This window comes from Sus scrofa, chromosome 14, assembly GCF_000003025.6.
Source record: "Sus scrofa isolate TJ Tabasco breed Duroc chromosome 14, Sscrofa11.1, whole genome shotgun sequence".
Classification (NCBI taxonomy): Eukaryota; Metazoa; Chordata; class Mammalia; order Artiodactyla; family Suidae; genus Sus; species Sus scrofa.
In genome coordinates this window covers 137,171,242-137,185,729 of record NC_010456.5, presented here as the reverse complement: position 1 = coordinate 137,185,729, position 14,488 = coordinate 137,171,242, and the positions used below count along the sequence as shown (strand labels likewise).

Sequence of the window (14,488 nt, the reverse complement as noted above, 5' to 3'; positions counted from 1 at the left end):
TTGAAAAGTAATTTGAGCGTTTATCAAATATACTGTCTCTGTGAGAACAGATGCATTTCAGTAATACGTAGCCTCAATCATAGCGGTAGGAGAAAGAAAGAAAGAGAGAGAGGGAGGGAGGGAGGGAGAAAGAGGGAGAAAAAGAAAGAGACAGAAAAAGAGACGGAAAGAAAGATTAAGAAGGAGGGAAGGAAGGAAGCAAAGCAGCTAGGAAACATCCCTCTCTCCAATTTTTTAATTGGTTAGTCAGCTTTCATGTCAAATACTTCCTAAAATGTCTTTGTAATTTCTAAGTTAGCGGAAAGACCCATGGCCAAAATTATAAGCACATTCTCTTTGCCTAAAGAACCTTTAGATATCACAATTTAAATAAGAGAGAACGCATTTATATGCTAAATAGCAGCTTAAGGCATAGGAAGACATAAAATCTGCATAAATCATTTGTACGAAATTGCTAACCCGCCACCTACACGGATGCTACGTTTTACAAACTAGCAGAAGCTCACACGCAAACTTGACCAAGAATAGAATCGTGGTGACACTCCTAAATTAACCGTGGGAGGCAACCTTACTTATTACATTGTAAAAGCTGTGGGAAAATGCATTTTTTCTCCCAACCCAAACCAGGGACATAAAGAACGTTCCGGAAACCCCTCCTCGCCTCTACGTTCTGCGTCCACGGATACTTACAGAGCATTGCTTTCCGAGCAGCCCCTAGGTGATCACCTCGTCCAAAGCCATGGCCACGGCACCGCAGTCTCGCTGGCTGACAGTCTGAACATTTCCATGCAGGCTACTGATGCAAAAGGCGATACATAATTTACGTGGGTCTTCCCTTTGTCATTCCCCTTCGGAGCCTAGTGGCCGCCGGTCCTCAAAACCATGTCATCAGAAACCAGGGCCAAAAATCCAGCAGGGGAAAAAGTATCAGGAGAGACCGCTCATCTTTAATGGAAATAAACACCTAGAGATAAATTTATAATTTGCAGTGGTGTGGTGACTTCTTTTTTTTAAGTTTAAATCAGTACGAAAGGTGGCAGAGAAGCAGTCTGGCTGCTGGAAGCAAGGCAGCCTGGTCGCTGGCTGCCGCAGCCGTGTCGTCAAAACCTCCCGTGCAGCGCACTTGGAAAGGCAGAGCGAGAGAAAGACACTCTCTGCGCCCAGGACAAGCCCGCAGAGACCAGCACAGATGTGGCAAGACCCATCACGCATGTCCCACGCTTCAGATTTAGTTTTCAAATAGAAGTCACCGCTGATGGCATCCTTTCCCAAAGACTCTTTCAAGGCAAAACGAAATGCAACTACAGCCGAAGGTGGAGAAAACAGGAAGGAAACGTCTTGGGCACATATAAGACGGGTGCCTGTCCCCAGATGGGCTTTAAAGGTAAAATCTAGAGTTTTCCACTCAGCTGAAAGACAGTTCTATTTCAGGCATGATGCTGCTTTGAAGAGAGAACGTCTCATGGCAAAAAGATTGCGATTTTCTCTCTAGAGCACTTCCCAAAATTAAAAGGGAAATGCACCTCCAGGGTTTACACTTGGTTAACTGAAAAACTGACCAACCCTCAGGCCTGTCCTCATCAAGTTCTCCTTTCCTGCTGTCAACGTGGAAGATCTTTTTTTTTTTTTTTTTTTTTAGACAGAGCTTCTTTATTTCATGTTCACTGGTCGAGCCGCATCCCCGAGCATGTGGCATCTTCATAAAGAAAAGTGCCCTTCCCCGAGGATGTGCTTATTAGCGCAGGTGGCACAAACTCGTGCAGACAGTTCCAAGCAGTTACGCGGCTTTGGGGAGGAATGAAGGACATGAACACACCAGAGCGGCACGTGACGTCTGGAAGATGGTTTGCTACAAGGTCTCACTTCTGTGGTTGTTGTAAATACTAATAATTCCCATGACCAGCCCACCGCCCCCCACCTCCCGCCCCCACACTCACTTTCATCTCATCCTGAGAATTTTATCTGAGGTACTGTTTACTGAGTACTTCCCATGGGCCAAGGACCCTGCTAGGCAGTTACATGCGCGTTCATTGAATCCTTAATTATCCCTGCCTCCAATACAGCAAAAATCCAGACAGAAGCAGAAAGGCTATAAGACATGGCAGCACAGGTCAACAGCCGTGCAGCAACATGTTCCATGTGGCAGGACCAGCGAGCAGACTTCCAGCAGCTCCTGGAAAAGCAGCGTACATGGAAGCCCCTTGAAACCTCCTCATTGGCTTCTCAAATCGCCACCCTGCCTTCCTTGGTGACTTAGATGAGCAGGTCAGTTGTCTGCAAATCCATTTATTTTCTGAAAACGCCACTTTGTGTTCATTTTCTGTTGACAAGGAATTTCTGAGACAATCATCGGAAACAATCTCTCCTGCAGACAGCCAGTGCTACTCGCCTGCAATAGGATTTGAGGTCTCTTTTATTCCCGAAGGGGGCCATTATTTCCACCGGTTGCCATGGCGACGCTGCAGTATCACTGCCGTGCTTCGACTGCTTCCCAGTGCAGTCACACCACACACGTAAATCAAACCATTTGTCTCACGTGGCACAGGGGTTTCGGAAAACAAACACCTGGCTGCGTGAAACTTAGTTCGTGGGAACTCGGAACGTCATTTCTCAGCGATGATGAACGGGGACAGCTGGAAGCCTCCGTGCACGCCAGCGCCGCGTGACAGTGAGACTGAAAACAGGAGGAGGAAACATCCCCCGACGCCTTCGTTTCTCCCCTCGTTAATTTCAGGAGCGATGTCTCGCTACTTCCAGCGACTTGAGAAGTGCTTTTCAAGAAGCAAAATTGAGGAGCTTGAGATGAACAGATACCAACTATTATATAGGACAGAAAACAACAAGGGCCTACCCTACAGCCCAGGGAACTACATTCAATATCCTGCAATACCCTGTCATGGAAAAGAATATAAGAAAAATCTATCTTTTTATCCATAGATCTATAAAACTGAAACCACACTGCTGAATACCTAAAACTAACACAACACTGTCGATTAACTATACTTCAATTAAAAATGGTTAATTTTTTTTTTATCATTTCAAGAATACTAGAGGAATAGAATCACTCAGCATATAACCTTTAGGAGAAAGCTTTTTTCTTGGAACAAGGCCCTGGAGATTCTTCCAAATCGTCCACATAACAATACTTCATTCCTTTTTATTGCTGAATAGTATTCCATTATATGAATGTACCACAGATTGCTTAATTATTCACCCGCTGAAGGGCATGCGGTCTTTTGCCAACTCTTTGCTATTATGATTAAATCTGCTATAATCTGTGTACGGGAGTTACATATGTCTAACAGAATCACTCTGCTCTACACCTGAAACTAACACATCACACATCATCCTATACTTCAATAAACAAACAATTTGTACTTTTTAATTTTTATTTTTTGTCTTTTTAGAGCTGTACCTGTGGCACATGGAGATTCCTAGGCTAGGGGATGAATCAGAGGTGTAGGTGCCAGCCTACACCACAGCTCACAGCAACACTGGATCCTTAACCCACTGAGTGAGGCCAGGGATCGAACCCACATCCTCATAGATACTAGTTGAGTTCATTAACTGCTGAGCTATGACAGGAACTCCAATAAATTTTTTAAAAATGGGGAAAAAAAAGATGCAAAGCAATCCGTTGCCTGAATCTGATTATACTGGTACTCAATAAATGCTTATTGAATAATAATTTAAAAAAAGCAGAAGTAACAGGACTAGAAATAGGGACACGAGTATTTTTTCTGGCTGGGAGCTCATGTTAACTGAACCTTGGTCCCATTCACTTTTTAAGCAACAGATGTGTTCTCCTATTTGGACACGGCCCATCTTGCTTTTATTTGTAATTGGCAGACACACACATTCACACACAAATACGTATCCGTGTTCTTATATCTTCATTCCCGAGGTCTCTAACCTGCAAAGTCTGGCTTAAATAAAAAAGATGAATATTACCAATCGGATGTCGGCGCTCAAGCCCTGATCCCTAAAGAGCAAAGCGTTCAAATGCCTGGAACTCGAAGAGGCTGATTCTCTGAGGCTCTCGCCCTGAACTGGGTGGTGGGAGCGGTGTCCCCTCCCCACGGCCCCCGACAGCCGGGCAGCAGAAGGGGACGTGGGGAGTCCCAGGAGAAGGAGGGCGGGAGCTTCCTTTGGTGCCCACGGGCTTCACCACGTTTCCTCTGCACAAACGGCGTTGAGCTGGACACCCGGGGCCAGCAGGCAGCCCCGCGTTCCTGCTGCCAACCATCTCTAGACACAGCCTGGGCTCCTGACAAGACGGGGTTTGTCCAAAGGGCAGAAATCCAACCACCTGGCTTGGACTTCAGAGGCCACTGTTGGGAAAAGGCAGGTCACTTCTAAAGTCAGAGCTCAAGGAAAACGCCAAGTCTCAATCTGGCCCCCATTCATGCGATTACCTCCAGCCCAATGCGCCTTAGCCCTGCACTCTGGTCCTTTCCCCACCATTCTCTCTGTCTGTTGTTGGGGTGTTTGCTCTGTTCTGCTTTTTTTAATTTCTTTTTTTTGGCCCCAACACGAAGATCGGCCAGGCTCAAAGCTGAGACACCTTGTGGTTTTAGGGACAGCAAAAAACTCTGTCCCCGTGGGAAGGGAAGCTTCAGGGGCCTCGGACACGAGGCTGCCGTGATGAACAGACACACTTCTCACAACTCCCACCCAACAGACATGCGAGTCGCAACACTGACAGCGACTCCTCCCGGCAGCCAGGACCCATCGGCCCTGGGAGCGCAGGGCCCGCGAGTGTGTGTGTGTGTGTGTGTGCGCGTGTGTGCGTGTGGTGTGAACCTCCCTGCCCCTCTGCCTCCCCCTCTCCCCCGGGGAAGCAGAGTCTCCACCTGAGGCGGAGGGTGAGAGCTGGGAGGCTTGTGGGTGGACAAGGCACCACGGCGATAAAAACCAGGGAAGCCTCAAGTGCATGTGTTCCCACAACTTCTCAAGCTGCAGATGGTAAGGGTAGAATCCCGGCCATGTGAATACACTTTATCTAAAGTCAGCAGGATGCTGGGGACGGGGGACACCCCTGTCCCCTCCACACTCTGCCCCCCTGGCATGTGACATGCAGCTTCCCCCGCACCCCCAGCCCCACCCCAAATCCTCTCTTAGGTGTTAATTTTCTACTGTGGAAGCCAGGCTTTTATCAAGGCAGGTTTGAAATTTTCTCCTCTCCAGCCCATCACAGGCCCGAGTGTCTTCCGCCCACTGAACTGCCTTGGGCCAAACAGAGGGAAAGTCCCCCGTTGCCCAGCAACGGAAGCTTCTGACAGCACGTGTCCTTGGCGGAGCTCCCTCCCCTCTGGACTGTCAGACATCCTCCAGTCCTCCACGTCCACACTCTAGGCATGAGACGTTCCATCATCTTGAAAGGAAAAGTGGATGGTGCCGCCTCCTGGCAACGAGATGGCCCTGACCGCGCATTTTCCCAGAGAAACCAGACTCTAACACCGAGGCTGGCAGCTAAGACAGGAGCAGGTGGGGTAGATGGCTTGCTGAACCGTCAGAGAAGGGCCCCCGCTTCCTGCTAACACACGTGTTAGAAACAGAGGTCAAAACCATTTAGTTCAAGGTGGTCTGTGTGCAGCCGGTGCATAAACATGGACAGAATGCCAGATGAGGCACGCGGCGAAAGATGAGTTTCCTGACCCGACAGTTTTCCTCTGATGCTCAGCAAATTTGCCGCCACACCAAGCAGTGCTTGCTTGGACCGTCCCGTGAGGGTAGCCAGAGAATTAATTAAATATTGCAACATCATTGCAAGATGGGGCTTTCGCATAGGTGTTCATGACAATCTATTGCATGAAGCCATTTATGAAACTGCAGAAGCCGTGGGTACCATCCAGTCCTAAACCCCTCCTGCAGGCTCCGGGCCATCAGCTAAGCACCAGCTGGGTAATTCTGTGGTGTTATTCTGAGTCCACAGACCCCAAGAATTTAGGGGCTTTAAGGTGTTTAAATGGAGGCCCTAAAACGCACATGACTCACTGGTTGCCAGGGAGTCCCTCAAGGGCAAAGCTGGTGACTGACCTTGGTCACCTGGCTGTGACACCCACATTCTGGCAAGTCCCCCCCCCCCACTCGACACCCTCTCTCCCAGAGGTGGGCCACGATGGACTGGCCTCTGCTTCGGAAGGGAGAAATGTGGCTCCATTCAGTTCAGGTGGATTTTTAAGACCTAAGGGATATGCCTGCCAAGCAAGGTCACCTATCAGCCTGGAAATTGCCTGTCTTGAAAAGGGACATGTTTTAAAACAGGCAATTGAAGATGCAATCTAAGACGAGGACTTGTCTCCACCCTTGGGTTTGTACTCCAGGAAGAACGAATACGCCCTCAGCCCCTCCCAAATGGGTGCCACATCCCCCCAGAGCAGAGCCAAGGCCCCTGTCCAGAGAACTCTGCTTCTTTGTCCCCGGGAGCCACCCCCTCCAATCCCGGCACACAGATCTGAGCCCTTTCATCTCAGAAAGAAGAGCCCCAGGTGTGTGTCCTGGTTGAAAGTATTCTGAATTCTGAGGATAAAGGGATTAGGAGAGGCTCCAAGTCACCACAGGAGATAAACCACCCCCGGCCCTTGAGCGCCAGGTGGCTTCTTGTTTCTGTTTTCTGGGTTCTGCCCCAACCATTTCCCTGGAGAGAAGGTGTGCTTTGCCTTCTCCTCAACTTGGCTGATGCCCAGGCATCCAGGAGGAGGCCTCTGCAGCAGGAGCTTTTCAGACGGGACAGAGCCAAGTCAGACACCCAAGCCACGGGGCTCCTGGGCGCTGTGAGTGGTGGGGGTGACGTGTTCTCACTGTCTTATTTATTGACTTACTTTGTTTCTGTCCCTTTAAAGCCGCACCTGCAGCATATGGAGGCTCCCGGGATAAGGGTCAAATTGGAGCTGCAGGTGCCAGCCTGCACCACAGCCACAGCAACGCCAGATCCGAGCTGCGACTGCCACCTACACCAGCTCGTGGCGACACCGGATCCTTAACCCACTGAGCGACGCCAGGGATCAAACCCGCATCCTCGGGTTCATTACCACTGAGCCACCACGGGAACTCCCGGTTTTAAAAATAACTGCGAAGTGGTGAGACTTGCCTTCTGAATGTAACTCCTTCGGTGACAACAGGCTGCAAAAAGGCTAAAAGCTTACCTGCTTGCCATTCAGGGGGTTCTGACCGGACGGAGCAATGACACAAAACACAGTGTTAATTCTCAGTCCCATCCGACACCACACCACAGGGGCGGTCGGGCCAGCGTGATGCACTCGCACGTTCAGGTCTTTTGCATGTAATTTCCTTGTGTTTTCTTTGGTCACCCAAGTCACCCGTTCCCCCGGGACTGGGAGGCTAAGGCAGCCACAGCTTCGGCAGGAAGGGAGGGGACGGTCCCAGCTACCAAGAACTTCCCGACTCCAGGTGCCCAGCCCGGCCACCTCGCCCCCTGGGTCCCGGAGCCGCCCGAAGGACTGAGTCCGGCTGTCCCCCACCTCTGTTCAGTTCTGCCCTGTGTGCAAGGCCCACGGCGCCTTTACACAGTGACATGCTGCACTTGAACCTCGGCCATTCTTCTGGATCAGACCTACAGTGAATCACAGGTCCTCCTCTTAGACTGCATCTTGGCTGGATCTAAAACGTCTCCCTTTCAAGACATGGAATTTCAAGGCTAGCAGGTGGCTTTGCTGGGAAAACACACTCCTTGGAGCTCAGGAATCCGTCTGAAATGAATGAAGGGGCTGGGACGAGAACTGCCATTAAAATCCTAAACTGAGCTGGAATGTGTGGTTCTGGCCCAGTTTGGGGACCGGTGCAGACCCAGAACCATTCTCTCCCTGCCCCATTCAGGCAGACAGTGAGCCAGAAATGCCTCCGTGCCCGCCTGGCATCTGCTGTATGGTGCCCGCAAAATAAAACAAAACCCACTCGGCCTCACCTGAGAAAGAAACCACTGCTGTTGGACAGAGGAAGTCACAGGAGGTTTTACTGAGACTCTTGCGGGTGTTAGTCCCCTTCATTTGTTTGTTTATATCCTTCTTGCTCCAAAAAAGGGGGCAAAAAGCCAGGTGAGGAGTGTTAAATCTCTCTCCTGTGGCAGCACCTGTGTGCGGGGACGAGGGACAGGAGCCCTGTCCACACGAGGCCAACATGCTAGAAGGGGACAGAGTGGAGAAAGATGACCGCTCTGAAGAGCAGTGAGCGTTTCCCATGACAATCTAAAGAAATTGAAACAAGTTGGCAAAACGTCACCTGGGATTGGGAGTCAGAGGACGGGGAGGCTGGCAGCACTGGGTGTGTGTGTGGGGGGGGACATTTCCCGAAACTAATGATGGAAGGAGGAAGAATTAAAGATCTGGAAATAGGTCGTGTGCCCAGGGTGAGAAAAACCCTGATTGCAAAGCGCCCTGGGCAGTTCTCACACCAGAGCCGGCTTCAAGGTCCGAGGCCAGAGGCTCAGAGGGGGCTTAGATCTCGGGCTTCACTGCAGCCACTGTCTTGAAATGGGTAAGAGTTTTATCTCTAAATTCGTGTCTGGCAGGTACAGTCTGATGGGACAGCTCTGCATTCTGCCAGGGGCTTGGGACTCACACCTTCTGGCACCTTCCGGGATGGTTCTGGAAGGCCCATTTCCCGGCCTGATACTCTTGCTCCACCTGCCAAGTTGAAGGGCCGGTCCCGGGCATCTCGGAGGGTCTGCACTGCCCGAGAATATTCCTGAACCCCAGGGAGCACGGCATCCAATGGGGAGTATAAAATGCTATGGCCGGGCCGAGGGAGACCACGGAGGAGAGGAAAAAGCTTTCTTCCTGCTTTTTGAACAAGCAGCCTAGCACCTTCCAAAGCTGGCCGTGGTCTCGCTAAGTGCCGCCCGGATGCCATGGAGAGGGCAGTGCGAGGTTTTCTTTCTGCGAACGGCCTGGTCTCCCCCCATATCCACGCTCATTCACCCAGGCACCAGCCACACAGGGAGGAGTGCAGGTGCCAGGCCACCGCAGGGACCCGAATCAGAACATTCACGCCCTCCAGGAGCCCCCATGCCCCCACACGGCGCAGTCAGCGAGGGAGCCAAAGGGACGGTTCTCTGTCCCTCTGTGAGGGTCAAGCCTGAGTTTCATGTCCCAAATCACGGGGAAAAGTAGAAAACAGGGTTTTTATACATCCGCCTGTTCTACCACTGACCAGACGGACCTAGAGCCTCAGACCCGTCTCTGAATTTGACTTTTTATGCCTCGAGATTATACTGAACTCTCTCTCAACCACGCCCTTGAAGAAGACCCTTCCCTGTGGAAGGGTTTAAGAATCTTGCAGAGCACTGCCAGGTCTGCTGAGGTGCCACTGATACGGTTCTCGGTCTCTCCCAGAATCCGGTGTAGGAATTTCAGCAAACCGTTCCCTTGATGACCTGTTCATCCTCAGTCAGGGACACGCGGTTCCATGATGGGGTCACTTCAACTTCTTCCCACATTCCCCAGGGACACTGTGATATCAACCACAGACACACTGTTATGAAATATGTTAGAACCCAGCTAAAATAAAAGTTCATTCTTTTTTTTAACCCCTAAAATGAGTTTCAGAAAGGGGTTACCAAGGTCTGGTGAAAAATGAAGACTCCTATTTGTACCATTATTATAAATGCCCAAACTGATTTTCAGACCAGGTACCTGGGTTTCTGATATGATATTTGGATTTCTGTGATACGTGGATCTCTGGTGTGGTACCTGGATGTCTGTCTAGAGCAGTACCTGGATGTCTAGAGAGATATCTGGATGTCTGGGGTGGTACCTGGATGTCTGGTGTGGTACCTGGATGTCTGGGGTGGTACCTGGATGTCTGGGGTGGTACCTGGATGTCTGGGGTTGTACCTGGATGTCTGGAGTTGTGTCTGGATGTCTGGGGTGGTACCTGGATGTCTGGGGTGGTACCTGGGTGTCTGGGGTGGTACCTGGATGTCCGGGGTGGTACCTGGATGTCCAGGGTGGTATCTGAATGTCCGGGGTGGTACCTGGATATCCAGAGTGGTGCCTGGATGTCTGGTGTGGTACCTGGATGTCTGGGGTGGTGCCTGGATGTCTGGGGTTGTACCTGGATGTCTGGGGTGGTACCTGGGTGTCGGGGGTGGTACCTGGATGTTTGGTGTGGTACCTGGGTGTCTGGGGTGGTACCTGGATGTCCGGGGTGGTACCTGGATGTCCGGGGTGGTACCTGGATGTCCAGGGTGGTATCTGAATGTCCGGGGTGGTACCTGGATATCCAGAGTGGTGCCTGGATGTCTGGTGTGGTACCTGGATGTCTGGGGTGGTGCCTGGATGTCTGGGGTTGTACCTGGATGTCTGGGGTGGTACCTGGGTGTCGGGGGTGGTACCTGGATGTTTGGTGTGGTACCTGGGTGTCTGGGGTGGTACCTGGATGTCCAGGGTGGTATCTGAATGTCCGGGGTGGTACCTGGATATCCAGAGTGGTGCCTGGATGTCTGGTGTGGTACCTGGATGTCTGGGGTGGTGCCTGGATGTCTGGGGTTGTACCTGGATGTTTGGTGTGGTACCTGGGTGTCTGGGGTGGTACCTGGATGTCCGGGGTTGTACCTGGATGTCTGGGGTGGTACCTGGATGTTTGGTGTGGTGCCTGGATATCTGGGGTGGTACCGGATGTCCGAGGTGGTACTTGGATGTCCGGAGTGGTACCTGGATGTCTGGGGTTGTACCTGGATGTCTGGGGTGGTACCTGGATGTTTGGTGTGGTGCCTGGATATCTGGGGTGGTACTGGATGTCCGGGGTGGTACCTGGATGTCCGGAGTGGTACCTGGGTGTCTGGGGTTGTACCTGGATATCTGGGGTGGTACTGGATGTCCGGGGTGGTACCTGGATGTCCGGAGTGGTACCTGGGTGTCTGGGGTTGTACCTGGATGTCTGGGGTGGTACCTGGATGTTTGGTGTGGTGCCTGGATGTCTGCATACAGAACAGCAGAAGCTGCTGCTCCAGGCCTGCAGTTTGACTCTCAGAGCAGATGGTATTTGCTGAGCTTCACCAGGTCTGGGAGCAGCTGCCCTGACAAAGGGGTGTCTCCTTTGCAGGAAAACTGCTCGGGGAAGCCCTGAGCCTTGACCCAGGATGTTGGTTAAAAGCAGATTGTCCCCTAAGAAAAGCAACCGCCCGGCCACGGCCTCTCGCACGTTCCAATGTCCTCATCTGGGACCCAGGTGACCTTCTGTGCTATTCATGTGTCCGAGAACCTTTCCATTGCTTCTCCGTCCCCTCTCGGATGGATGGACTTCTGGAGCCTCGCGGAGGTGGGCGGTTAGGAGGGCTCCCAGGAGGTGGGCGACTTGATGACAGCCACACAGCCAGTTGGGATAGGAGTGGGCCCTCCGCCGGGCCCTGGGCCGGGCCCCTCTGCTCCTCTCCTGGCCGTATGGTTTGATCACACTGACTCCACCGAGCTGCCCACCTGCCTCCCAACCATACTCCATCTTCCTTTTCTCTCTTCCCTGGTTTATCATCTCCTGCTGCCTCCGGTCTCTTTGGTCCCTGCGTTTGCCACTCTGGTGTGTACCCATCGTCTCAGGCAGCGCTATGGAAATACAAGGCCGGGGGCCTTGGGTGCTGGGCGCAGGGCAGGAGCTTGGACTGCTTGTCTGGAGGCTCCCTGGTCCATGCTCAGGCCAGGCGGGTGCAAAGGAGGACGGCCTTCACCCCTGCTCATCTCAGGGAGCAGGGCTGAGATGCCACCGCGTGGGCACAGTTTGGCAACCACTGAGCCTGAGAAGGGAGCCAGACAGCTCTGCTGCCAGGGCGACCCTGGAGCTGCTGTCACATATGGTGATGGACCTGAAGGGGTTAGGAGACCCCGGCTGGGTGGACAGAGGCCACTCGGAGTAAACGGCATGGACGGGAAGGAAGCCTGTGCGTGGAAACTGATTCTGTTACTGAGCTTTCTGTTCTAGAAACCGACCACGTGCCATTCCAGGTGGAATGCATTTGTCACAACGTAAAAAAAAAAAAAAGAAAAAAAATGCTTTAAAAATTATACAACTTCACAACTTATAAAAACATTTTTTTTCCTTCCTCCTCTTTTTATGGCTGGACCTGCAGCACATGGAAGTTCCAGGGCTAGGGGTTGAATCAGAGCTGCAGCTGCTGGTCACAGCCACAGCCACAACAACAGATCCAAGCTGCATCTGTGACCTATGCTGCAGCTTGTGGCAACCCCAGATCCTTAACCCACAGAGCGAGGCCAGGGATTGAACTCACATCCTCACCGACACTATGTCTAGTTCTTAACCTTCTGGGCTACAATGGGAACTCCGGAAAACACTTCTCTGGAGAGAATTGTTTTTGGATGTTTCATGAGACACGGTCTCCTCTAGGGGAGAGCAGAGTCACAGGGTGACACCATCACTGCCATGTCACATGTCCTACACGAGGTTAAATGCCTTCTCTCGGTGATACTATCGTATCCCTTTGTCTCCAACTCTCCAAGTACAATGTTAACTCAGTATATCAAAAATAATTTTTAAAAGGAAACATGACTTAATCCTCAGCGCCACGGGAGGAAAACACACAGCTACGGGTAGTGAATCACTCATTAAAAATTAAATAAATCCACCCACAACGGGAAACAGCACAACAGAATATGCTGGTGTTGCCTTCACCTTGGAAGGAAGCCAAAAACAGGTCCTGGAAAGAGTGATGCCTCTGAATTTGATCCTGCTCACATTGTGTGCTTTCAGGACTTCCAGCTTCATCTCAGCAGAACACACTTTCCAGTCCTTTTTTTTTTTTTTTTTTTTTTTTTAGAACTCCCACAAGAGGGAAACAGAGTTTCCATGGTGTCTGATGAGATTAAGCAACTCCGGGAGTTCCCGTTGTGGCACGGCAGAAACGAATCTGACTAGTGACCATGGGGTTGTGGGTTCAATCCCTGGCCCCACTCAGTGGGTTAAGGATCCGGTGTTGCCGTGAGCTGTGGTGCAGGTTGCAGACGTGGCTTGGACCCCGAGTTGCTGTGGTTGTGGTGTAAGCTGGCAGCTACAGCTCTGATTGGACCCCTAGCATGGGAACCTCCATATGCCGCAGGTGTGGCCCTAAAAAGACAAAAAAAAAGGAGAGAGAGAGAGAGAGAGAGATTAAGAGAGACTAAGCAACTTGCCCTGTCTGTCCATCATCTCTGCAGGGGAAGTGCACCATCACAGGCTCCCAGAACCCTTTGCTGGGATGGACCACGAAACAGTGGAGAAAGGACCTTTGTTTTATTAACTTGTGTTTCTGCTCAAGTTTTAAGATCCACACCCACAGATTCCCAGTGTTTACTTCTGTCATGTGTGTATAAGCAACCTTGGAAAGAAAAAGATTTCTTCTCAAAAAACTCTTTTCCAGGAATAAACCTCTCTTTTATAGGTTCCTGCTTCTTTTTGCTTTCTTTCTTTCCTTTTTTTAGGGCCGAAGGTGCGGCATATGGAAGCTCCCTGGCTAGGGGTTGAATCAGAGCTGTAGCTGCTGGTCTACACCACAGCCACAGCCACGAGGGATGCAAGCCACGTCTGCAAATTACACCACAGCTCAAGGCAACGCCAGATCCTTAAGCCACTGAGCGAGGCCAGGGATAGAAGCCACATCCTCGTGGAATACTAGTCAGGCTTGTTACCGCTGAGCCATGACGGGAACTCCAGTTCCCGCTTCTTTTGGAAGCGGTGGGAGAGCAAATGCAAATGAGCGAGAAGGGAAGGGGAAAAGCACCAAAGACAGGTGTTTCCTTTCCAGAGTGAAGTTTACACAACATTGACTCCCTGATGGACAGATTTCATCCCAGAGGGAAGGTGATGGATGCAACTGGCCCCACCCATGGAACAGACACGGCAATGGTTATTCGAGGGGCGCTTCTGCTGTTAACCCTGAATCCAGAGAGGCAGTGCGCTGGGTCACAGAACTTGGTGTCTTTTTCTTTTTTTTAAGACCACACTCATGGTATATGGAAGTTTCCAGGCTAGGAGTTGCACTGGAGCTGCAGCTGCTGGCCTACCCCACAGCCACAGCCATGCCAGATCCCAGCTGTGTCTGTGACCTACGCCATAGCCACAGCAACGCCGGATCCTTAACCCACTGAGGGAGGCCAGGGATCGAACCCGCATCCTCATGGATACTAGTTGGGCTCGTTTCCACTGAGCCAGAACGGGAACTTCCCAGAACTTTATGTTTTGAAGGGAACTTTAGAGAGTCCCAGCCCAGCTCCCTATGTTTTAGACAAAGGAGGTGTGAGTCTGGGCATGAAGGGGCATGTCTAACCCATGCCGCTTTCTAGAACTAAACTCTATTTCTGGCCAATCCTTCTTCTAGGTTGCTGGGCAAAGCGCACAATTAGACTTGCTAAAGAAAAGACTCAAATATCAGCTCTACAGGCAACATTTCCTGATATCAGAACTAGGATCTACCACTGCTTTTTTCAAGCCCTTGCACAGCCATGAACCTGCAGGAGACACCTGATAAACGCTGGGCCAGGGA

The 14,488-nt window shown here is 51.2% G+C and overlaps 1 protein-coding gene across 4 annotated transcripts in view; it reads right to left on the bottom strand.

The window, feature by feature from the left end:
* The window catches only part of PTPRE (protein tyrosine phosphatase, receptor type E), a 162,797-nt gene that overhangs the window by 78,516 nt on the left and 69,793 nt on the right, over positions 1–14,488 (bottom strand). The window contains exon 3 of one of the 4 annotated variants that reach the window (XM_021073749.1): positions 691–9,469. The exons of the other annotated variants lie outside the window; for them this stretch is intronic. The gene's annotated coding sequence lies outside the window, so the exon portion shown is untranslated. The remainder of the gene's footprint in view (positions 1–690; positions 9,470–14,488) is intronic. 4 annotated transcript variants of the gene reach the window in all.